The sequence below is a fragment of the Microcebus murinus genome, chromosome 24 (assembly GCF_040939455.1).
Source record: "Microcebus murinus isolate Inina chromosome 24, M.murinus_Inina_mat1.0, whole genome shotgun sequence".
In the NCBI taxonomy this organism is placed as follows: domain Eukaryota; kingdom Metazoa; phylum Chordata; class Mammalia; order Primates; family Cheirogaleidae; genus Microcebus; species Microcebus murinus.
The window spans coordinates 19,731,925-19,757,642 of record NC_134127.1 but is presented as its reverse complement, the minus strand read 5'-3'; the positions used below and the strand labels follow the sequence as shown (position 1 = coordinate 19,757,642).

General features: G+C 52.7%; 1 protein-coding gene and 1 long non-coding RNA gene across 2 annotated transcripts in view; one reads left to right on the top strand and one right to left on the bottom strand.

The window, feature by feature from the left end:
* The window catches only part of PEBP4 (phosphatidylethanolamine binding protein 4), a 196,608-nt gene that overhangs the window by 154,736 nt on the left and 16,154 nt on the right, over positions 1-25,718 (top strand). The window lies entirely within an intron of this gene.
* On the bottom strand, positions 16,165-23,475 carry LOC142864097 (uncharacterized). Its single transcript, XR_012914695.1, has 3 exons — positions 23,164-23,475; positions 17,754-18,309; positions 16,165-17,298 (listed from the first exon to the last, which is right to left on the bottom strand). It is a non-coding gene; the product is annotated as an uncharacterized LOC142864097 (long non-coding RNA).

Sequence of the window (25,718 nt, the reverse complement as noted above, 5' to 3'; positions counted from 1 at the left end):
CCCTGTCCTCAGGTACCCCAGTGCCCTTCAGTGGCCCCAGCCCCATAGCTTCTTTACTCACCATTCGTTTCATAAGCATCCACTAAGCACCTACTGTATTCATCAGGCTGTATGCTCCATTCTAGGGCAGCAAAAATGAGTAAGTCATGATCTCTGCTCATGAGCCATTTACAGACCCATAAACTTATAATTACGGTTTGGGGCAATTATAAGTAACGTAAGGCAGGCAATATAATTTAGTGGTTAAGAGGAAGGGCACTGGAGTCAAACTGCATGAATTCAGATCCCAGCCTTACCACTCAACAGCTGGGTGACCTTGGGCAGGTTAGTTAGCTTCCCTAAGCCCCAGTTTTCCTGTCTGTAAAATGGGGGTAAGAACATCTCCCTCATGTGTTTGTAAGTGTTAAATGAGACAATGCAGTAAAATGCTTAGCACAGGCTTAGGGTGTAATAAGTGCTCAACTAATGTATGTCCCCCACAAATAGTGCAGCAATAGGAGCACAGTCAGAATGTCTGGATACAGAGGAGAGAGATACTAATGCCTGGGTAGTCTTGGAAGGCTTCCCAGAGGAGGTGACATTTGACTAAATGGAAGTTTACCAGGAAAGAAGTGACAGAAGGGCTTTCTAGATAGAGGAACAGCATACACAGATGCAAGGGGGTGCAGACATGAAATGAGCAAGGTGTTTGGGAACCACCAAGATGTTGCCCTTGTACTCCACGTCACACTGCTGGGTTACAGCTGGGGAGGCTGGTCCCAGCTGTGCCCTTCAGAATGATCCATGAGATGGTACGGGTATGCAGAGGGGACACTCCAGGTCTCCATGGCTAGGTGATGATGCGGGCTTCTGACAGCTGAAGGAACCAGTCGCTCCTCCCAGTATGTCTCAAAAATAGGAGTCAAGGTCATAAAACAACCTTGGTCTAAGTGTCCTACCCCAACCTGAACCCATGGGTGGCGCTAGACATACGGGAAAGCTGTGGGACTGCAGAAAAAGCGAGACCACTGACTCGGATCAGTTCTCTTGCCAGCCTAGGCTCCCTCGGACAGAGCATATCAAGGGCCTCAACCCCACACACACACCGCCACGAGGCACGGGCTCCTGGGGAGCATGGGCACCACGGCGCACAGAGCCCTGCACAGCACCCGGTACACAGACGGCACTCAGGACACTGGTCACTTTTATTATCATGGAAAGAGCTTGCTCCAGTCCACCTTTTTCTCAAAACTGACCTTCTCTAATTTTTCATTTTATAAGAAGCCAGGACTCAAGAGGACAGGTGTTCCCTGGGTGGCTTCTCTCTTGGAGAAGCCCTGGCACTTGGGCTTGTGGGTCTCTTCCAGCCCCGCCGACTCCCAGATTCCACCTCTGCCCAAGACAGAGCTGGTGTTGGAGCCAAGGTCTCCATCCCCTACATCACCCCCACCTCCCTCTGAGCCCCCCAGGCTGCTGTGGCCACGCCAGCCCCATGTGATCGTCCGCACCCAGCCCAGCCAGCAGAGCCCGCCATGGCTGCCTAAAGCAGGTGGAGAGCAGCTCCCAGGGCCTTCCTCCCCTGCCGGCCATCCTGGCTCCCCCCTCTGCCTTCCCCTCCTCAATGCGCCCCCCCAGTTTGCACTGAGCAGCCCCCAACATAACCCTAGACTTCACTCCTCCTTTCCTCGTGGAACTCCAGCCTGCAGGCCTCTCCCATCCAAGGCAAGGCTTTAGCCACCTTCTGAAACACCCCAGACACTGGGCAAGCACTGTCCACTGCACCATACCACAGACACGGTGGGCCAGCCCTGGGTCCTGCGTTCCCTCACTCCCTGAATGGTAGCGATGACATCAGCTCCCCTGTGTGGGGCACCTGCTATAGGATAGGCACTTTGCATCTCTGACTCTCATGATACCCTCTGCAGTAGGCAGTACTAGAGCCTTAGGCCAGACCATCAAACTAAGTCCTACATGAGTGGTCTAGAGGCATACAGTAGGTGAGTGCAAAGCTGGAGTGCTCAGCCTTTCTATGGGTTTCCAAACTCCCACCCACCCGCTTCATACAAGGTAAACTAGCCTCCAGCCAACTCTAGCCTACAGGCCACACAGCCTGCTCCTGTCGGGCCTGTGAGCCAAGAACGGATTTTGCATTTTTAAAGGGTTGTAAGAAAAGAAGCAAACAAACAAGAACATGTGACCAAAACCATATGTGCCCACCAAGCCTCAAATATTTACTACCTGGGTCTTTCCAGAAAGTTTGCCTCCCACAAGGCTACCCAGGGAACATTGAGTACCAGGCATCGGGTCCCACAGATACCAAGTGCAAAGGCCATGGTGAGAAAGACAGATGGCCATCCAGTGCGACCCACCATCTTCAAAACCATTTTTTAAAAGATGTCTAGTAGAGATGAAATCGGACTAAAGGGAACAACAGAAGTTTCTCTCTGTGAAGGCTTTTACGGTTCCTGATGAACTGTTTCACATACAATGTCTCTTTCATGGAATTAAAATCCCCATTTTTTGAATGAAAAATGGAAAAGCTGAGAGGCAAAATGACTAACCTAGGGGCCCCTGGTGAACATCCTCCCCAGGTCCTCTGACCTCAGGCCAGTGTTCTTTCCATCTGACACTGCTGTCTCTGGTTCCCGGGCACAGAGAGACCATGGCAGGGGCAGGAGGGGCACGTCCCAGGCCACACCCCTCTTTTCACACGGATCGAATTCATGTGCATCTCAGATTTCCTTTTTCAACAGGAGCCCAGCTCTCTTGGAGCTGTTTCAGCCTCTGAGTCACCCCCCCCCTCAAGAGGAGCACCCCAATTTGCCAGATCTAGAGAGTGATTCTAGCTCACATCCATCATGCTAAAAACTGCCCCAGAGGGCGGGGAAGCCCGATTTCTCGTTGTAGCTCTCCTACCAGCTGGCAGGGCGACCTGGTGTGGGCCACTGTCCCTCTCTGTGCTTCCCTTTCCTCCTGGGAAGTAGCATTAACTATCCCCGCCCTCTGCTCAGCCCATATGGGACTCTTTGAGAGGGAATGAGGTCACGTCTGTGAGCCGCCTGGCGGAAGGAAGCAGCAGGAGGAGGACAAGGTAGTATTATCTTCTGGGTCAAGTTGGGCCGTTGCCATGAAGTTGCTGAGATGTGTAAGCATTCCAAGGGCCTCGGGAACCAGTCCCGGGAAGGCCATGGGAAGGCGGTGTGTTAGAAACAGCTTGGGCGCCCGAGTTGCTGCAGAGTGAGTACAGATCCCAGCTCAGCTACTACCCAGCTTCGGCAAACCACCAGTGGCTTTCAGCCTCAGTTTCCTCGCCTATACAATGGGCATAATCCAACCACAGAGGGTTGTTTGGTTAAGGATTAAATGAAATTATTTCTGGCACACCACAAGTGCTTGTAATGATGAATGCTGTGGGCTGAATGCTGTCGTCTTGTCAGGACACTTCTTTGTGCTTCTCCATGAACTGTCTCCAAATAAACGCCAACACCCTCCACCGGTGTCTCCCTAGGGACAGCCTTCTGCACTGGGGCCGGGCTGGGCATTCTGTGTACCTCATTTGAAAAAAATAAAAGTAGGAGCTGAGGCAGCAAGCACAGGCCTTTCACCCAGCATCACCCAGGGGACCTTCAACCCACAGGGCCAGGGCTCCAAAGTCAAGGGACTGAGAAGAGGCCAGGTATTCCCAGGAGGCCTTTCCCCTTGGGAAATGGTAGAAATTGGCCACTGAGTTCTGAACCCAGCCGTCCTAGCCTCTGCAAGCCAAAACTCCCAGCTTGCGGGACATCGCTTTCTTCTCCCTCACCCAGTGCAAAAAGAGAGTCTCAGCGAGCCCACAGGCAAATGGGTCTTAGAACAGGCATAAATGAACCATCTGCTCCTGGCCTCTTTTTGCCAGGCAGGAAGGGACGAGAAGGTGGGGGGGCAGAGCCCATGGAAGAGGCTCCCTGATCTAAGTGGGGAGGAGTGGGCCTGGGACAGTGCTTGAGGGGGCTGGGACCAGTGAGGAAGCTGAGAGATCCATCCAGCAGAGGGTGTGAGAGTCAGCCACAAACTGACCCAGGCTAACAGCAAAGCTGCCGAGCCAATCTGGCCGAGACTGTCTGAATTAGTCACCAGTTTTGACAAGGAGTTAAATCGGTTACATAACAGCCTCCTCCCTCTCCGTTGCCTCTCCTGAGCTGGGGCTCTCTGGCGGTGAAGGGTCTCAGGCAGAGAGAGTCACATTCTGGGAGCCCAGGGGCAAAGGTTCTTGCACAAGCCCCACCGCCTTCCCCAGGCCTGCTCCAGCCCTGCAGGGCCAGAAGGAGGCGCCAGCTGTTCACCTCCTGTCGGAGTCTCACCACCCTGCCTCCAAAACAATCCCACGCTAGTCTTGCAACCCTATGGCTCTAGCGTTAGCAGGGAAGATGCCCCAGACAAGGAGTTAAATATGTTTCCCAGCTCATGGCAGCTTGGTAGCACTCTGGCCAGGATTAGAATACATCATTATAATAATTATTAGCAGTAAGCATTTAGCGAGCACCTTTTGTAGTGGCCATGTTGGAGGCATCGTAGACACTACAAAGATAAAAAGATACAGATGTTCAGCAGCAGTAGTAGCTTGGAATTACAATGCTTTCCTTCAGGGAGGAGAGCACTTTCAGACAGAGGTGCTCCATGTCCTGCTAGGAGTCAGATTTAAACTCTGTAGGAAGGTTGAAGTAACCAGCCTCAACCTGAGAGATGCTAAGGATATGGTGAGCGCTCTGTGGCCAGATCTACTTGTGGCTGATCTACTTATCCCCTGCACTTGGCTAAATAAAGAACAATAAATGTTTAACAATACTTATAATGGAGGATTATGATGGTGGTGATGATGATGACAAAAGTGATATTAGAACAGAGTATACAGGTCCTGTTTGGGCCCCAAACCCAGGGGACTTCAGTTCTTCCAGCCTATTGGCATTTCTGTTACACTCACTAGACAATAGAAAACCAGGAGTAGAAGCTTGAGAACATTAAAGAATCACTCGAGCAGACCTTCTGACTCCAGGCAGGACTCAATCAAATCACCGCTATAGTAGCGGGTGAACCCAGGAGTCAGTGAGTGGGTGGAGGTGGGGGTCCCTAGGCCCTTCCTCCCTTTCCCAAGCCTGGGTTTAGGGCAAGTCCCCAGCACAGGCTCTCAGGAGACAGTGATGACCACCAAGAATCACAGTCCCTACTTATCATTCCACCAGATTCACTGTAGTTCAGAGCTAGAAGGGGTCTCAGGAGTCAGCTAGTCCAGACTTCCCATTATACAGATGAGAACACCAGGGCCCAAAGAGGAGAAAGGACTCCCCCAGAGCCACACAGCAGAGCTGGGACTCAAATTTCCATCTCCTTTCATAATGCTGTGAAAGCAGGAGAGAGGTGAGAGAGGGCATGGACGCGGGGCTTGCAGAGGGCTGTGTGAGCCATACTTCCTGCCTATTTGGCTCGACATCAGGCAGATGACAGCTTCACACAGAGGGAGGAACAACAGCCCCAAGGAGGCCATACAAATGGCCCTGATGCCAAGTCAGTGTGTACAGTTTCTGAAACAATGAGCCCTTCCTTTCTGCTTTGCTCCCTAGAGAAGAGCAAAAAGGCTAAGTTACTCCTAAGCCTGCCGGCAAATTCCTGATGAGAAATCTCCAATTTCTATCTCCCAAAGATCTCTCCTGGGTGTCTGTTTGGGATGAGTGAGACTTCCCAGCAATATTTAAAGCCAATTAGAGAAAATTAAGGAATTAAATAGAAAAACTTGGGTTGGTTTAGGCCATAAAATCATTCATTCAACAAACTTCTACAAAGAGAGAATTCAGTGATGAAGGAGACAAGGACTCTAATCTTAATACATTCAAAGTCTAGTAGATAAGACAGAAAAATGAGTAATCACCCTGGGGACTTTAGTAGCTACAATGTAAGACACAGGGAGCACCAGGCGGGAGGACCATATGGAGCAGATTCCAGGGGTCCAGGGCAGCTTCCCAGAGGAAAAGACATCAGACCTTGGGGCTTCAGAGGCCACTGAAGGGTCAGTGCCCGTCCTGAACAGATACAATTTGATCTAGTTGCTTCCACCTTTCACTTTGCCCTTTGTCCCTCCTTTCTCCCCAGAGCTCAGAGACATTCTTTTTTTCCATCCGAACATACCCCTTCAGCAATCCCTAGCCCCAGCCTTATTTTCAGACTTTCTTTTCCCATCTTTTTCCCCATTTGGGACCCAAACTCAGCCCACACCCCATGGATGAACGTGTAGACTCAGCACAGAGGTTGTAGGGAGGGGTCCTACTAGACTCACGCCTGGACAGATGTGCTCTGTTCCCCACACAGCTGTCCAGGCAGCCCATCTGTGCTCACTTCCTGCCTCCCAGCTCCAGCCCCTCACACCTCCCACACAGGGGCGGGGAAGTCTGGTCCAGAGATTTGACTCTGTCCAAAAGCCAGTATTGAGGCAGCCACCAACACAGCAAAGCCCTGGACCCTGGCTCCCACTCGCCCCACTCCCCCGCAGGGAGCGGTGGCCTGGGAAGGACTTCTGGAAGGTGGAGCCTTGGCTTGGGCCACTCCGGAGGGCTCTGCCTTGGAGTTTAGCCTCGGTCTCATGGCAGCCACGGGAGCTGCCCAGCTCTGAAGTTCGCCTAGCGTCATGTGTCCACATGAAACACACCAACAACATCGCTGATCTGATTCTGTTATTTTGTCAAGACTAAAAGAAGTCTGCTTCACTCAAGCCAGGTGTACCTAGGGGGGAAAAACACTGTTTTTGAAAAAGTTTCATGCAAAAAGATGTCCCAACTCGATTGTAGATTCCTTGTCAAAGTTCACATGGCTCCCCCAGTTTTGATGCTGGGAGGTGGTATCTGCCTCACTAAGAGGAAGTGACATCTCTGGAAACCTGCCTGTTTCTGGGATGCTCACAGCTCCCTCCTGGCTCCTGAGCAGGGAGCACCCATTCCATGGGGCTACAGGGAGGTGCAGGCAGCTGTGTGCTTCCCAAGGGCTGAACACCCCTGAAGGGCAGAAACTACGGGACTATTAATTTGTGTGTCCCCTGTAGCACATAGCACCGGCTCTGTACATAGTAGACACTCAGTAAAGTTGTGCTGAACTGGGCTCAGGCTTCTCCCCTGGCCCTGAACCTGGGTCAAACAGGCAGGGGGGCAATCTGACTAACCTCTCAGTTTACCCTTATGAAAACCAGGGAAGAGAGGTAGCAGCCATGTGTGTCCCAGGATGGGAAACTGCAGTGCAAGATGAACAGGTGTCCCTGACTCAACCCATAGACTTTTCTTGAATACCGTGTCCTAAGGCATGGGGAGTTAGGCAGAAAGATGATAGATTGTTCCCTCTTCCTAGAGACAGAAATGCCTTAGGATTGTGTGCAAACCCCAGAATCCTACATGTCCTGAATATTGGCATTGCCTGGGCAGGAACTGGCCTCTCCAGGCAGAAACGAGCCCCAGAATAAGGGCTGGTGCCAAGAACAGGAGCAAAGGGCCTAACCCAGACTCCAGTTGCGAGAGGGTTTCCTTTCCATGACCACCATTTGTAAATGAGGGAAATTCTGACCCACCTCACTCTCCCCACTGTATTTGCAGACATGTGTGGTCTGTGTATCTGACTTTAGGTGAGGAGCAGAGCTGGTCCTTCTCCCAAACCCATTAGCCAAGGCTGTGGGTTCGGGCTTTATAGATCGCTCCCTTAGGATGAGCTGCCTCAGGGTCTACAGCCAAGCTAAGCATAGCCTTAGCTTACTTCATTGTCAAGTGTTTGGTTAAGTAGCTAAGAAAGAAAAGTTCCTTTGCAAAGGCTCTCATGTCACCTTGTTTTCCATTTTACAAATCTGGCCATCATGATTGTGAAGGAGTCCCTGAGTTTCAGGTCCCAGCCTAAAAACTCTGATCTTCTGATAAACCAAGGCCTAGTATAACAGCAAGAAGGCACGGATGAGTGGACAACTAATGACAAGAGGGGTGGCTGCCAGATGGCAGGAAGGCAGGCAGAGAAGCTAGCAGCAGGCAAAGAGGCCAGGGCCCCGTCCTCATCCCAGGCCTCCGAGGCAGGCTGCTTGGCAAAGAAGGCGCTTCTTTGTCTTAGGAACAGTAATTTATGTTTCTGTGGTTTCAACCAAGAGCAGCCCAAAGTGTTCTGTAAATACAGATGTAAAGACACAACACACACATACCCTTCCCCCTCCTCCAAGGCAAGGCCTCCTGTTCCACCAGCCCAGCAATGATCTGGGGCCTGTCCCCCAACTGCAGATGTAAGAGAAAGGGAAAATCTAGATTCTATTATTCACCTGGAGTCCCCCCTGGTTCATGAAGATAGGGAAGCCCTAGGATCACACAGTTATTCTTGGGCGGCATCAGACCCAAGTTCCCCAAGGCAGCTGGGGCTTGGAAGGAAGGGGCAGAGCTTCATTCCAACACCCTCGAGAGTGGCAGGTTGTCGTGGGAGCCCTCGAAGCTCCCCAGTATCTCACAGCCATAACAGCATCTCTAGTCTGCTGAGTAGAGAACCTGACCTCTGCTCTCCTGCTCATGGGATCTTAGTTCAGGGTGGCCACCCTTGCCGCCCACCCCAACTCTACCTAGAATCAGGGGGCTTGACCTTGGAACTCCTGCAGCATGGATTTTCTGGGACAGATTTCACAACCCAGCGCTGAGTTTTACTACAAGTTTCAGACAAAGAAGGTGTGTCGGAGCTGAGAGCATGCTTCTGCCCGCTGCGTGGGCGTCAAGTTCAATGCCTTCTTGTCAACACTTGAATGTGTTGAACATCACTCACAAGGGCATTCTTTAAGAAACCTATTAAGTTAATTATCCAGGCATTTCCCCCCCCCTCTCTCTCTCCCCCTATCCATGCATCTCATATAAAAAAAAAATTTGGCTTTCTTCCTTTCTGAGATACTTTTGATGTAACTCCTCTCCCCTCGGCACAATAACATCTTGTTTATTTCTCTAACAGTCAGTCAGGGTGGCTGCACAGCATGGAACAACTCCTTCACTCTGGTCACAGTAAGGAGGGGAGCTAAGTGACAGCCAAGTGCGACCCTAGAGGTGGGGGAATAGGTCTTCAGGCATCTTCTTTTCTAACTAACTGCCCAGCAGGAGTGGCAATAGCAAGGATGAGAGTGAGGGAATAACCAAACTCCTATGGGCTACCCCTTTCCTTCCCATAGAAGGTAAGACAGGTGTCACCCAGAGGAGTCACCCAGGTCAATCAACAAATATCTATTAAACACCAGCCATGTGCCCAGAACCATCTGCCTCAAATTTGGAAGAAGAAGAAGTTCCACACATATAAATTTTTCCCAATTCCAGCCTAGTATACATCCAAGAACCTAGGAAAATGAAAGTGTTAATTCATTACAAAGAATCGCCACAAACTGGGAGTCAGGAAAAGTAGGTTCTAGACCCACGCTGTTGTCTATAACTGGTCCTGTGGATGCCATGGTCCTGAATTTGCTCGTCTATGAAAAGCAGGGGGTGGACCTGGCTCAAGGATTGCTGGCCTCCCTGGTGGCTTCAGCATCCATGGCTCACTTGTGCCTCCACGGCTGTCTGCAGCTATACACCTGGAGGGGGAACCTGCTCAAAGGACAGGAAGAAGAGGCAATGTCCTGTTTAGACAAAGAGCAAACAGGGACCGTCTTAGAGTTGATCCATATGCTGTGTCTGGTGGCCATGCCCTGGGTGGTGGGGCGTGGGGCAGGCATGGGTCTCTAGCTCCAGCAGGGCAGGTGGAGGCCATGATCTCAGAAGGCAGCAGTGCTCCCAGGGATGACCTTACACCAAGGGGACCTCTGGCTCACAGAGCTGCAGCAAGAAGAGCTACAGAGAGGTCCATACAGACAAGTGGTTGTGGGGGGTACCAAGCAGCCAGGCCTCAGCCTCCTGGTCACTGTATCATGGGAAGTCAGGGCTGTCAGCTCTGAGAAAGGAGAACACGTCCCACAGCTTCCTTGCCAAGACCTCGCAGAACCAAAAAGCAGCTTTCAGACCTTTCTAGCCATCCCCACTATCCTTCCCACTTCCAGGGACACAAGAACCCTGGAGCAAACGCAGAGACTCCATGAAAACTCTGTGGACTGCCCCCTCCTGTACCCATATCCCCACACCCGTCTCAGTCCTATGATCCCAGATTGACATTTCTCCAGTCCCAACAGTGGGGCTACCCAAACTCTCAGTGACCCCATCTGGGACCACAGGCAAAGAAGATCAAAGTGGTGAGGCCTCTGGGTGGAATCTGGAGTTCAGGAGCAAGCCACGGGGTCACCTGGACCAACTACCCACCCCCAGGTTCCTGAATCATCCCTGACTTGTAGTGGCCTCTCCTGTTCTCTATGGTGCATAGTGATGGCCGAGAAAAGGCCTGGCCCACAGGTCAGGAGCTTCACAGCTTTCAGGAGGGCTCTCTTTTCCCAGGGTGCTCTTGCTTGTGGGGAACCCCAGGATGGCATGAAGTGGCTCCCACCCACCTTCCCACCCTCCCTCTGACTCAGAGCTGATGAAAGCCTGGTGACCTCTGATTCGCACTTCCACTCCCCACTCACCCCGAGACCACCGCCATCACGTGCAGTCTGGTGTGGGAGAACGTTGGAGAAAGGGGAGAAGAGGGTGGAGCTCGAGGATTTGATCCTGAGCACCTGGAGGTCGGAAACTTAGGATCACAAGCCCTCAGTGCCCTCTCCCCCAGGGAACTAGCATGCAGTTTTGCTCTGATGCAACTCTCCGCCAGGCGGGTTCCGTGACCCAGGATCCCCGAGGCTTGGGCACCTTCTGGAGCAGGAAGAGAAAGCATCCTCTTCTCTCCATGGCGTGGCTCCGTTCCACCAAACACTGGCTGGGGGAGGGGGGGCCTCTTTGATGGCCCACCTGACCTCAGCCATGGGCTTGGATCCCTCTCTCAAGGGATCCCTCTCTTCCCTCCAGACCTGGGGAGAGGTTCCGCAGGCAGAGGCTTGGCAGGAGGGCAGAGCAGCAGTGGCTAATTTGTCTGCCTTCCTCACATCTCCCTACACCAGGTGTGCACATACGCGTGTGTGCACGTGTGTGCGTGCATGTGCCCAGTTGCTCAAGTTGACTATAAGTTTGAGCACTGCATCAGCCAGGGCCCGAGTCCAGGGAAAGAGCAGCCTTTCCTCCTGTCTTCACCCGAGCGAGCGGGGCCAGACCTCTCCCCCAGTGCCAGGGCTCCCGCTCCACGGGGCCTGTGCACACACACTCACACATTCCCTGAGAAAGCCCCTGGGGCCTCCGTGGGAAGGCTTTCCGGGAGACTTTTATGGCCAAAGCGGAAGTCTGGGCATCGCTGCAACAGCCCGGGCCAGGCAGCCGGCAAACGCCTGCCAAGGCTAGAGTCAGGCGCAACCTTCCCACTAACTGTGGAGCTTTTAACCCTTTTCCTAGTCTTGGGCTGCTAAGGATGGCAGAGCCAGGCTGATGAGCAGGATCCCCTAGAGTCTCACTGCTGCCTCCCACACCCCCTCCCCCATGTGTGTGCATACCCACAACATACACAGACACACTTATGCCTGCACGCCTGCCCGCCCTGCTGTCCACACTGGCTCACTCGGATCTATCATAGCAGGCTCTTGCCCAAAGGCATGTAGACCTGAGAGCTGGACAGAAACCTTGAGGCTTGCATGAAATGATCCCCATTATTTTAGAGAAGAGGCCACTATGGCCACAGATCAAGTGACCTGCCCAAGTTCACCCAGGTCCTATTTCAGAACCCAGACCTCCATGTTCCCTCACGGGTGCCTGATAGGGAGGGAGGCTGGACCCACACAGAGGCACTTGGGCGAGGTGGCAGGGCCTCAAGAAGAGTGTAGGGGGCCCCCAGGGACCTCCTGGGAGGCCAGCACTTGGTATCACCTGGAGCTCTGATGTCCAGTACAGGAGCCACAGCCCTGTATGACTATTTCAATTTAAATTAATTAAAATTAAATAACTTTTTTACAACTCTATTCTTCTGTGGCACTAGCTACCTCTGAAGTGTCTGAAGGCCACAGGTGGCTGCTCTATAGGACAGTGCAAAGAGAGAACATTGCTACCGTCGCACGATGTTGTACTGAACCGCTCCGATCTGGGGGGAGGCAGACTGGAGATGACGTGGCCTGAAGACGTCTGTTCCCCGATAGAGGGCTGAGGTCCCTGTGAAGGATGGAGAAGAAGGGCAGAACAGAGAAGGGAAAGGGGAGAGGCTGGATTAAGAGTTGAGGGGAAGCCACAGCCTCCAGGCAAAGATCCGACCTGCTGCCCCCACCCAGGCAGACTGACACTGTCCCCCAACCTATTGCAGAAGGGCCAGAGCCCAGAATCACAGACCCCCTCAGCCAGCCAGGGGTCAAAGAGACGGCATCTGGTGGTTTTCACACCTACAGAGCCCACTTGCTTCCAAGTTGATCAGCCCTGTTCCCTGATCAGCCCTGCTCTCTGCACCCCCAGGTGACTTCCACACCTGAGCACTGGGGGTGGCAGAGAGACGCCCCTTGCTCTTTTCCCCTGGGGGGGGCACATCTAACAGGGAGGACCCTGACGTCCTTTTCACAGCACCCTTTAGCAAACAATGTCTCTTGGAAGAAAAAGAAAGCAAGCTGAATCTAGTAATGGGAAAAGGCCCCCCTGGTCATGAGTTGGGTGCGTTTTTCAGACCAAGGGACAGCACTTTGATTCGATTCCATAGACACATGAGCAGTCCATTTTGTCACTTTCTCCCACATGCAAGCAAACACTTGAGAAACATCATGGAGCCTGGCAAGGAGCATCACCTGTGAAATCAGAAATACCTGGGTTACATTCCAGTTCTGCTGCCTAATGACGTGGACGAGGCACCACCCTCCCTGAGCCTCAGTTTCCTGCCTTGCAGGGCTGTTGTGATTATTAAGGGCACCAGTGGATATAGAACTGGGCAAGGCAGACTCTTGGTGTGCGTGTGTTCCTCCCCTCGTGCCCCAGATGCTGTGTGTCTCCCTCCTAAGTTATGGGCAGGAGACAGAGAACGGGGACAAGGTCCTCTCAAATTGCTCATGGTCAGAGGAGAGGCAGAAGGACAAACAGCTGTGGTTCTTGGCAGAGTGGGGCCCACATCACAGAGAGACAAGCACTGAGGGGAGGAGCGCTGGGAGAAGGGCCATTGAGGAAGGTCACAGAAGGAAGAGAAGTGTGAAGTGGGCTGGAAAGATAAAGAGAATCAGAGCAGGGCACTTGAGACTAAGAAAATCCTTGAGTCAAGCTCACAAGGAACTTCATCAACGCTTATTGGTGAAGCTAGACAAGATCCCTGAAGAGGGTTCCCAGCCTTGGATAGGTGGAATCTCTAGATACTGGGCCCCAGGGCCCCTTCCCTCCAGCTCTCACTCCCCCATCAGTTTGCCAATGCCCCTGTGGGGTCCTAGGCTGGGTTGACTCATCACAGCCCACACCTCTCACAGCCCTCCCCACCACGGCACTGTGCTCCCCCAAGTCAAGAGGGCGCTGGAGAGCGTGGCCTGCCCCTATCTCATAAAAGCATTCCACCCCCAGGCCTGGGCATAATCCAGGAGAGATTTGGGAAGATCTAGACTGGTCATTCCACCCAACTTGAGCAAGTCCAGGGTCGCCAGAGAAATTCCACCAAAGGGGAAATAAATCATCTCTTCCCTTCAGAGCTGACTCCCTAACACAGCCCCTTTGTTCTGAGGCTCAGGCAAAGGCACACTGACTGTGAATCAGGACTCAGATCACGGGCCAGGACACCTGGATTCCAGTCGCAGATCTGCAGCAGATTGGAACTCTGACCTGGGGCAAGTCACTTAACCTCTCAAAGGCTTGCACACCCCGGCTGCAAACTAGGGCGATGCCTCTGCCCTCTCTGCCTCCTCAGGAAGGAGGATTCAATGGGAAGGTGGTGCTCAAGTACCTGAGACGCCCGGAGTGGAGAGTGCCGGCTACAGGTCTGGGACATTGTTGTTACTGTCTAACTACCATGACACAACCTCTGAGTGACTCACCTGGCCTGTTTGCTCTCCACTCTCCCCAACCAAGGATTTAGGAGCTGTGCCTCTAAATGTTCCTTTCCTACCATTAGGGGCTCTGTATACCCCATGCTTTGTCTCCACTCCATTATAAGAGGGTGATTGTCCCCAAGGAGGGAGCACACGAGAAGGGAGGTTGGTTAGGGCACAAGGAGCCGCATCCTTGGGATTCTCTGCCCTCTGTTCACCCCAGCTGTCTGCAAAGAGCCCGAAGGCAGGGGCGGCCAGCGCAGGAACAGCACGGCTGCAGGCTGACTCACGGATGAGTCTCTTGCCATTGGCAGACCTTGTCATGGGGCCCTAACTTCTGTCCAGCCTCTGACCAGAAGACCACAGTTAGGGCAGTTCCAGAACACTGGAGAAAGCAAATAACTCTGTCTCTTCATCTTTAGGGGGCTTAGGGGGTCTGATTCTGCCCATTCCACCTCTGTCAGGTGCTGTTAGTCACCAAGACCCCCTGGCCACCTCCCAGGGGCTTGTCTATGGCAAGTGGATTGGGTTGTTGATTCCCAGTACACATTTTATCCCAAGTGATTTTATGTTCCCCTGACCAAGTTCTACAATTAAATTGGGGGGGGGGCAGAATTCAAAGAACAACTTGAGTCTCCCATGGAGCTAAGTCCTGGGAACACAGGGACAAGTATCTCTTTAAAAATACTCCCTGCATAGCAGGTCACACTGGCCTGCAGCCACAACCCCCGGGGCTGTGATCTCACCAAGCTCCGAGAAGCCAAACAGGGTCAGGCTTGGCTGGTCCCTGAGCGGGAGACCTCCCAAGCAAAACACAGGTGTTGCTGGTGAATCAGCCGGCCAGCCCCGCCCTCCCCAGAGTCAAGTTCTTCTCAGGTGTTGGAATGAAGGCTGGGATGATTCAGGGAGCTCCTATCAGTGCCTGGGCAGAGGAAGGGGGCGTGGTGTGGCCGCAGTGCTGAATGAATGCTCTTTCTCTGCCTCCACGTGTCACAAGTGTCGACACTGTTCTCAGGAATCAGGGTGTATGTTCACTCCCTCCTCGTCCCCTGCCCAATTCCTAAGGCCGGTTGCTGTCAGCCCTCGACCTAAATTCCTCAGGCTGTCTCAACCTGATAAGGGATGAGGAGGAAAAGGCAGCCTCCTGCAGGGCCTGGGCTCAGGACCCAGTGGGCTCCCTCCCCAAACAGCTGTGGTCTGTGGCTGCCACCAGTCTCCAGGCCTCAGCCCCCAGGACGGTCCCTTTTGGTTTGGGAAATGTGAGGATGAAAGGGGTCCATGAAACCAGGGCTGTCATTAGCCTGTTTTACGAGCACACGGATATTCATTACACCCCAACCCCGTCATTAGAGGCTCCAAGCTCGGTCCCCTATTTATTGCAGTAGAAATGGAGGGGGTTTCTCCCCCAAAAGGAGCTCTGCTTCCACTTCCGGTAGGGGGTCCTGCCCTGGAGAAGGTCAGTGGCCTCCACTTCCAGGCCTGACTCTCACTGCCCCACCCCCCAAGGGGAGGGTCCACTAGCTCAAGGAGGATGTGATAGGGGCCTGGGGCTTCTTGGGGACAGGGAAGCCCTGTTCAGAGCCCAGGCCTGGTAGCCAGTCTGGCACATGGGGGCAATGCCATCCCAGCATACAGTTCTTCCCAAGCCCCACTAGCTGGTGGAGAGCTCATGTAGCCTCCTCTTCCTGGTGCTCACCACACTGCCCTCATCTCCTGACTCCTGTCGCTTCAGACAGTAGGTCACCCTCACAGGGGCACAGCATGCCACCTGGCAGGAGCTCAACAGATACGGCTGAGTTTACATCAACCAGGACCGGGGCAGGACCTGTGAAGTAGGATGGAAAGAGGGGACTCTTTCTATAGCCCCAGCCCTCTCTCTGCCTTTTCCCATGAGGCGAATGAGCTGACGGCCTGGCTGCTTTCTCAAGGCCACATTCAGGGGGAGACTGGAAAATAAATCATTTGCTGCTGTCTAGGCAGTACCCCCAACTACCCCCTAAATTTAATCCATTTGCACACATCCCGTTGAGCAGCTAGTTGGGTCTCCCCTTGCAATCTGCCCCCTTCTTGTCCCCACAGAGGTGACCACATCACTGTAGGGAACACCCAGTGACAAAGTCCAATGGGGGCAAGCCCACTGTCCCAGGCCAACCCTGGGAGCACCTCATGTGTGACAGGACCGAGGAGGGGCGGGGGCTTGCCCTCATCCCCATTAGGGCCAGAAGCGCCCGCAGTAATAGGCTGGCGCCCACCCTGCTGCTGCAGGCCTTCGAGGCTGAATGGAGCGTGGCCAGACCCCACAGAGAGGAGTAGGGGCTCTGGAGCTGGCAGATTAATCAGCTGTCGTTTGCATTCATTAAAGGCCCCTTGCTTGTGTGCTCTGCAGCCTCAGATGCCAGGGCAATTAACTGCTCACAACAAAAAGTTCTGGGGAGAAGTTTGTCCCGGCTCCCTGCAGCACAGCCTAGGGATGGGCCTGGCGTTCTAGAATCCCAGACTCCTCAGGTGGAAGGCCTCTGAGGCCCAGCCGCATGGGGGCCCTGCCTTTGCTAGAGCATGGTGGGCTTTGATCAGGAGGCAGGGTGAGCCCTACACTGGGAGACCTGCAGCCGTTTCTTGACCCTCCCTGGGCTTCTGCCTGCTGTCACCTTGTCCCCTTTCCCCCCAAATCCTCATGCCCCTGGGCACTGTCACCTGGACCCTGCTCAGGGTTGTGCAAAGACCCATTTCAACACACTCTGAGACTGACAGTGTTCTGTGCAGAAACTGGAAGCCAAGCACTGCAGTCGGCCTCCAGCCCAGTCTCCCGTTGCACGCAAACCTTCCTGTCGCCTGGGGGGCTCAGCTGAGTCGCCCTTAACAGCCGCCCACCTGCTAAAGGGGCAGCACAGTAACCCCAGGGTCATCTGACCCTGGCAGAGCGGGCCAGGACCTCCCTTCCTCTCCCTGGGGTTATGTCAGTCCCCAAAGCACTCCAGGCACGATGGGAGCAACTTCAGGCTCTGGGTGGAGTTTACTGAGCTCAGTCTCGGTTGTTTTTCATTGTAATTGCCAAGCTCTCCAGATTGGCATTTGCCTGCTGGGCACTGTAAAAAGTGACACAACAGGGTGAGAACAAGCCCTGGTCCCTGTGGATGGCCGCAGGGCCCCAGCCCCTGGCAGGCTGTGGTGGGCCATGTTTGCTTGTCCTTTGGTGCAGATAAAGGAGCCTGGTTTTGACACAGGCAGGCAGGGACACGAAGGCCCACCACACTGGCCCTGGAATGGCCAAGGCCAGTGAGGATGGCAGCGTGTCAGAGATGCAGCGCACGTGGGCATGTCTGAGGAGAGAACACAGAGGAAGTCACCTGGCTGCAGGCCTCCCGCTGGGACCAGGGCCCTGGGACCCACCAACCTGGGCTGCCCCCATGCCCTCCTCTGGTCTGCAGGCTACAGGGAGAACCACAGTTCCCTCATCCCCTCTGTCCCATCTCTTCCCCAAGTCCCTAAGGTCCAGGGATGCCAGGGAATGAGCACCCCCTCCTCACATAGGGTCACCAGTGGAGAGCACAGTCTGGGGGAAAGAGCGCCAAGGGTCTGTCCAGAGCCCACAGATGCCCCCTGTGTGCCCAGCCCAGGATCTCGAAGGCTCAGAACAGCATGCCCAGGGTCAGGGGCCACTTGTGGCTCTGAGTGGGGCAAAGGGAAGAGGCTGGGCACACCAGGCCTCAGGCCTCCCAGTCCTGGCCTAGCCCCTCCGGCCCCCTGGGGGGCCAGCCAGTCTGAATGATCTGACCTGAGAGCTGGGGACATGGCAGAAGGGTGATCCACGGGTGCTCCGGGGCCTGGAAGAGACAAGGAAGGGGACACTGCCAGGAATAAGAGCTCAGATGGTTCCCACCATCACTGCCACCACAGGTCTGATGAGGAGTCCCCTTCCCTGGCCCAGACACCTCAGGGAATCGGGTAGGAAGGTCAGGTCGGTCCTGAGAGCGGACTAGTGTGCACATGAATCACCTCCGGTTCTCATTAAAAGGAAGACTCTGATTCACTGGGTCAGGGTGGAGAGTCTGCATTTCTAATGAGCCCCCAGGTGCTGCTGCTCTGAGGCCCCCACTCAGGGAGCAGGGCCCAGGCACTGGGGCCAGGCTGGCTGTCGGTGCCTCCAGAAAGAGCAAGACATGGTTTGAGCGGTACTTAGACTGTTTCTGCTCATGTCACACTTCCTAATGAGCACAGGGGTTCGCGGAGCCGCCAGATCTTGCCAGCATCTTTTCTTGTTCAACATGCCCGACTTTTCTTCCAGAGAGTCCCTTCTTCTCCTTCCTTCCTTTGCACAGGGCAGCCCAAGCCTGGGCCCATTGTGGGGAGGGAAAGAAGAGGCACAAAAGTGTAGATTATACTTTCTCTCCTCACCAGAGCTGAGCATGGAAACCTAACATAGGGCAAAGGGCAGAGACGAAGCAGAGAACAGGCCCTGAGAATCTGTCCCCCACCTGCTGCTCCCCGCTTGCCCCAAAGGCCCCTCCCTGCTCCCCTCTCTGCCCCATCCCAGTCCAGGCCTTATCTCACAGATGGCACATGGGGAGGCAGAGTAGCCCCTTTCCTGGTTGGCAATAGAGAGCAGGATGGGTGGGGGCTTGGGGGCCGAGGGTCACCTCTTAGCCAGGTAGAGGGGACAGGGAAGTATTGCTAGAGCCAAGGGCAAGAAGAGACTGCTGAGCTAGATGCTCTGCAAATCTGGGGGAGCCTCCTGCAAGCATAGCCACCTCGGGAGCCCAGGGGTGTGAGATTCTGGACACTGGTGCCCCCTGCTCACCCAGCAGCCTGGGTCTGGTGGGGTTGCCTCTGCCAGCTCACTGGCCTCCCCAGTTCCACCCCTTCACCCCTCCTGGGGGTGCAGCCACCCAGCCAGAAAGACTGGGTGCTGGTGATGAGAGATGGGGAGAGATAAGGCCTGGGCTGAGGAGTTAGCCCTGCAGCTCCCTCCTCCCTGCTCAGAGTGCAGTTTCCCAAGCCCTGTTTGTTTTAGGGATTAACTGCACCTTCTCCTAATTGTTGTGCCTTGCCTCCTACATACCCGGCCCCACCTCCTGGTGGACTGTCTCCTCTCCCACTCCCCTCCAGTACAGCCCCCCAGGTCTCAGACCCCGGTGGGTAACAGAGCCCTCAGTCCTTATTCACAGCCCTCAGCCCTAACCAGTCATCTGTTTGTCCTGGTCCCCTGCCAGGGGGCTGGAGAGTCTCACACCTGCTTTGCCTTATCCCATGGCCCCAGCTTCAGCCTCGCCACCGACTGGCTTCCCAACTGCCCCTTCCCCGCTGCTCCCCACCACACTCAGCGCCTGACACTCACAGTGAAAGGCTGCCTGGGAGAAGAGCGTGCAAGCGCGTATGTGGCTGTGTGCGGGTGCATGTGCACCGTGTGAGCATATTATGAGTGTGCGAGTGTGTTGTGAGTCTAAGTGCATGACTGTGTGTGACTCGAGCTCCCCCAGCCCCCTCAGATGCAGCCCAGCCTCTCCCGTCTCAGCCTCTGCCACTCCCATTCCCGCCACTCCTGGAAAAGTCTCGCCACTGCTGTGCTCCCTTGCTCCCATCACCAAGCACTTTCTGGCCAAGTTTCCACCTGAGAACAGCACCAGCTGCCTCCTCCTTGCTGCCCACCTGGGCTGCCCTGTCTGATCGCTGGGGCTAGACCCCCGTTCCGAGCCCCTCCTCCTGGGATGATGGCTCTTGCTCCTGGTCCTCCTCTGTGTGCCCTGGGTCTCCGACTGTTAGAGTGCACGTCTCCATGGGATGGAGGGAAAGAGAAAGGGAGTGAGAGAAGCAAGGAGGCTGGGCTCAGATGGTGTCATTAAGAGATATTAATGCCCCTCATCAAAGCATATTAATAAACATGATGTGCCACTCGCTCCATGCACCCTGGGTGAGTACAGGCCCAGCGGGACAGGCCCCACATTCACAGCTGAGTAACCTCCAAGCCCACGGCACAGCCATTAGGCTCATGAGGCTGGCCCCACCAGGGGGCTTTGCAGGATGGGTTCCAAGGCTCTGAGACTGGATGGAGGCAGCATCCCCATCCTCACCGCCCCCACCCTGGTAGCCTCCAGGACTTTCACTCCAGAGTTCAGCCCGGAGCTCAGCTCAGTAATGACCCTTATACATGGACAGTGCTGTGGGCCTTTAGAACATTCCATTTCCTAAGTGTATCTTCACAACAACTCTGTGAGGAAACCAGGGCAGGTATCGTTATCATCGCCACTTTATAGGTATGGAAACTGAGACGCTGTGAAATTAAGTGTCTTGCTCAAAGTCATGTAGCTAATTGGTAATGACATTGGACCGAAGCCCAGGCTGTCCTGTAGGAGAACGGCTGTGTTAGGCGCCGAGTCACTCCTCAAGTTGGGCTGCTCCAGTTGGATGGCTTCATTCCCCTAGTGCTCGTGGCTGCCAGAAATCAGACCAGAAGCACCACTCCTCCAGCAGGGCAGCAGCCTCTGCCCTCCAAGTCCGGGGAGCTCCTGCACCTTCGCAGGGGAATTGCCTGGAAGGCAGGGACGAGAGTGAGTGAACTCAGGTAAAGACCCTGGCGACATGCCTGCTACACAGCACGTGCTCCTCGAGAGGCAGTGCTCCTTTCCTTATGTGGTGACCACTACATAAACAGTGACTTACCGGCCCCTAAGGAGGCAGGAGCAGGTAGAAGGCTGCACGGCCCGTTCTTTTTATTTGCTTTTCAGCATTGCAGTCTGGAGCCGCACAGCAAAGTGCAAAATTGGCATTCACTGTGACAGCCACAATGGTGTTTAAATGACATAAGGTATGCCTGTGCAGTGTGTTTAAGAAGACAAGAACTAACGTTCTAAGAAGATGGCTATCCAAAATAGTTAGGATAAAAGGAATTGGGGAGCTAAAAATACAAGATTCAAGATATCAGGGAAATGTATTCATGGGGACACCCAACTCCCTACATGGTTCCAGATAAGTGAGGCATTCCAGTGACCTGATGTTGTTACCAGAATCTTCAACTTGTGAGTGTCTAGAAAGAGCAGCCTTTAGCCTAAACTGACGCCAGTGCATGGTAATCATATTTAGCTATCAACTTTTGATATTTATCTTTAACCTATCTTACTATTTCTTGTCTACTTCTAAGTGGAACAGGTTTGATAAAACCATACGTTGTGTCCTTTATCCCTTTCCTTCTTCCCACCTTCCTCCTCCCCCACCCCTGAACCACATTGAGAGAATGAGTGACCCATGGCAGGCAGGTGGCACCACAGTTTCCTGTGGTTCAACCCACCCTCTGAGCTTCAGGGACTGAAAGTAACTCGGGCAAGTTTCCCCAAGCAGAAGGTCCCCGAGAGCAGACAGACGGGAGCCCCAGACAGTGCAGGTCCCACAGGTGCCAGGATCTCAAAGTTGGCACCTGTGTGACCAGAAGCTTTGGAACCCAGATGCAAAGAAAGGAGGAATGTTCTCAGGGCAATTATCTCTGATAACTGTGTGGTTGATCCAGGGGATTCTTTTTCTTTCTAGTGTTTTTCTGTTTTAAATGTTTTCCATAATATAATGAACAACATATAGTCCTTTTATGATTTGAAACAAAAGGTTACTGTTTGTAAAAGGGAGGTGCTTGAGGTCAAGGGTCCCAGACTCACCTGCTCTGAGTGAGGCTGTTAATGATGGAATTCAGCTGCATCCTGCTCTGACCTGCCACGCGGCCAGTGTCCCAAAGCCTGGCCCCACCCACATCCTTTCTGGACTGGAGAGGCAGCTCAGCCAGCCTCCTCTGGTGACCCTCCTAGTACACAGTTCATGAGCATTTGGAAAACAGAAAAGGCCTGGCTTGGGATCCGTGGACCCAAGGTTTAGGTTGCTGGTAGCTTTGACTCTCAGAAATCAGAGGCATTGTCTGTCTTTGGAGCCTAACCCCAGCCAGGATTCCAGCCTTATCTCGAGGCTCTTGCAGACACACCTGCTGATTCCGGCTGCAGCAGGCTGCCAAGTCATTCAAAATCTCCTCATATCTCCTTTGCACATTTATACATTGCTTAGGCAGCTTCCTCCACTTAAGCTGTTCTTTCCTTCCCCTATCTTGTCCTTTGGAGAACTGAGAATCTCCTACACATCCTTCAAGGCCCAAAGTACACCTTCCTTTCAATAGCTTTCTACAATCACCACCCCCAAGTGGTTCTATCTTCCTTCACCTGTGCTTTCCCAGCAGTGCCCATAAGACCTCAATTATTTAGGCATGTAATAGGTATTTCTTTGTTGACCTATCTGCCCCATTAGGCCATAAGCTGCTCGATCCCATGAACTGTGTCTTATTTATATTTCCATCTCCAACACAAAGCTGCTCATTCATTCATCTATGCCGCTCCCCAGCCATCATTCCTCAGGGTCAAATTTGTGCTAGATACCATCAATACACAGAGGTAGAAGACAGTGTGACTTATTCAGCAACCACACACACTTCCACATGGCCTGGGACAAAGGGCCTGGACAGCCTGTACTTTTAAAGCCACAGACAGCCTTTACCTTGGCCTTGGGAAATCTTCACTCTTAACCTAGTGTCATGGAGGGTGGCGAGGCTCTGGGTGAAGCTCCTCTCATCTTGAGAAACTACTTACTCCAAGAAACAAATCATTCTCCCTCAGTCACACCCCGCTCCATCCCATTTTGGCATCTGGAGACTGGGGAAGTGACCAACTCCAGATTTGAAGCCAAACTAGGAATCAAAGCCCAGGGGTCCTGTTGCCAGTCTGTGTCAGGATGCCAGGCTCTGCTGCCCATCCGTTCCGTTGGCATCTTCTAAAGACAGTATTCACCATGCTGTCCCCACTGCCTGTAAAGGTGCCAGGAAGAAGCCTATCACGTCTTTGATGTTGACATTTCTTGAAGGAAACTGGTACACAAAATACTTTGCCATTCTATACCCTGGAGTCTAGAAGTGCTCAGCTCCCAGGAGGGCTCAGGTCTGTGTCTCCTTCTTAATACTTCCCACAGACTTCATTCCACCCACCTCGGTGGCCATCCCTCTTTTCCCCAGCCCCAGGGCAGAAGAGAAGGGCACAGGATTAATTGACTGGAAGCCCTCCCCCAGGAGCAGGCCCCAGTCTCCCGGGCTGGCATTAGGCGACCTGGTAGCCGTGGCCCCTAGGGATCTCAGAGCCTGGAAGCTGTCAGGCCTTCCACTCACTTACCCTTTGTTAATTGCAGAATACACAGATTGCTGGGTAGCACTTTCCAATCCTGTGCCTTTTCCTGGATCCTTTGCCACTTGGCAGCTTGCAGGCAGCTGTGCAAAACAGCAAGGAGCTTTCTCGTTTGGTGCCAGTGTCAGAGAGCTTGGAACTCTGTTTCTATTTTCCTTTTTTTTTTTTTTCTTCTTCCATTTCCCCCACGTGCTCTGTTTTGCTCATTTCTCCCTCCATTCCTCTTTATCTTCTCCAGGGCACCTTTCTATGCTTCTCCTTCCCAGTTAGGGACTCTTCTGATACCCATCCTCCCACCCCCCCCCATCCCCACCCCAAGAGATCAAAAAAGTGAAACTTCCCACTCAGACAGGAGTTTGCAGCCAGGCAGAAGTAATTGAATCCTCCTGTCCAAATGGGAAGAGGTGGGTGAAGAGATTAAATCATCTCCCTTGCTCGAGGAAATGGGCTACTGACCCTGTGCTCTGGGGGACAGCCAGCCTGAGTACCTGGGGCCTTCACAAACACCTACGTAGACGGGTATTTGCCTGCAGGTAATTGAAGGGGAATGAGGGGACTGTGCCAGCATCCCCACAGAGACTAGCAATGAGCCGGGCCCTGTCCCCATCTCCAGCCAAAGAGGCTTTACTTAAGGGGCTCCCCAGGGTGAGGGAGGGGTGTCCCTGGATCCTCAAGTCTATGAAAGGTCTCAGAAAATGCAGCTCTCTGGCTGTCCCCATGGTGACATAAAGAATAGAGGTTGGGCCGGGCGTGGTGGCTCACGCCTGTAATCCTAGCTCTCTGGGAGGCCGAGGCGGGCGGATTGCTCGAGGTCAGGAGTTCGAAACCAGCCTGAGCAAGAGCGAGACCCTGTCTCTACTATAAATAGAAAGAAATTAATTGGCCAACTAATATATATAGAAAAAATTAGCCGGGCATGGTGGCACATGCCTGTAGTCCCTGCTACTCGGGAGGCTGAGGCAGAAGGATAGCTTGAGCCCAGGAGATTGAGGTTGCTGTGAGCTAGGCTAACGCCACGGCACTCACTCTAGCCTAGGCAACAAAGCAAGACTCTGTCTCAAAAAAAAAAAAAAAAAAAAAAAAAAAAAGAATAGAGGTTGGAAGTGGGGCTGACTGAAGTGGCAAGGGCTAGGGGACAAGCCAGGGTACCCACAACGTGTACCGCACCCACTGTGTGCCAGGCATCTCATGGGTTACAAACATAGGCAGGATGCAGGTCCTGTCCTTGAGAAGCTGGAGCTTCTCTGCTTTCTTTCCAGTCCCATGGGACTAACGACCTCTGCCCTTCCCATGCACAGGACATTGTGAGATCAATCGGTTGGATCGCTATCCAACAACATCCATGCTGATTTGTAATTTCTGTAATTGCATTTGACCCTTGAATAACTCAGGGGTTAGGGGCACAGTCAAAAATTCAAGTACATACAAAGAACTCAAACAAATCAGCAGGAAAAAAAAACATTACAAAATGGCCAAAAGACATGAATAGAAGTTTGTCAAAAGAAGATAGACAAATGGCCAACAAACATGAAAAAATGCTCAATATCACTAATCATCAGGGAAATGCAAATTAAAACCACCATGAGATGCCACCTTACCCCAGTCAGAATGGCCATTATTCAGAAATCAAAAAGCAATAGATGCTGACATGGATGCAGAGAGAAAGGAACACTTATGCACTGTTGGTGGGACTGCAAATTAGTTCAGCCTCTATGGAAAACAGTATGGAAATTCCTCAGAGGACTATATTTGACCCACTATTTGATCCAACAATCCCACTACTGGGTATCTACCCAAAGGAAAAGAAGTCATTTTATCTAAAAGACACTTGCACTCAAATATTTATCGCACCATAATTCACAATTGCAAAGACGTGGAATCAACCTAAGTGCCCTTCAATTCATGAGTGGGTAAAGAAAATGTATGTGCACACACACACACACACACACACACACACACACCCATGGAGTACTACTCTGCCATAAAAATGAATGAAATAATGTCTTTTGCAACAACTTGGATGGAACTGGAGACCATCATCCTAAGTGAAATATCTCAGGAATGGAAAAACAAACACCACTTGTTCTCACTAATAAGTAATAGCTAAACAGTGGGCTTACTTGGGCACAAAGAGGTATAAAGGACATTGGGAACTAAGAAGGGGGGGGGCTCAGGGATAAAAACCTACCTATTGGGTACAATGAACACTGCTCTGGTGATGGACACACCAAAAGCCGTGACTGCAACATTATACAATATATCTATATGACAAAGACATTTGTATTCCTTAATACTTTTAAATTTAAAAAAATTTGAGTATAACTTTTGACTCCCCCAAACTTAACTACTAATAGCCTACTATTGACCGGAAACCATACCCATACCACAAACAGTGGATTAACATGTATGTTAATACATGTCATATGTTGTATGTACCATGTACCGTATTCTTACACTAAAATAAGCTAGACAAAAGAAAATGTTATTAAGAAAATCATAAGGAAGAGAAAATATATTTACTGTTCATTAAGTGGAAGGGGATC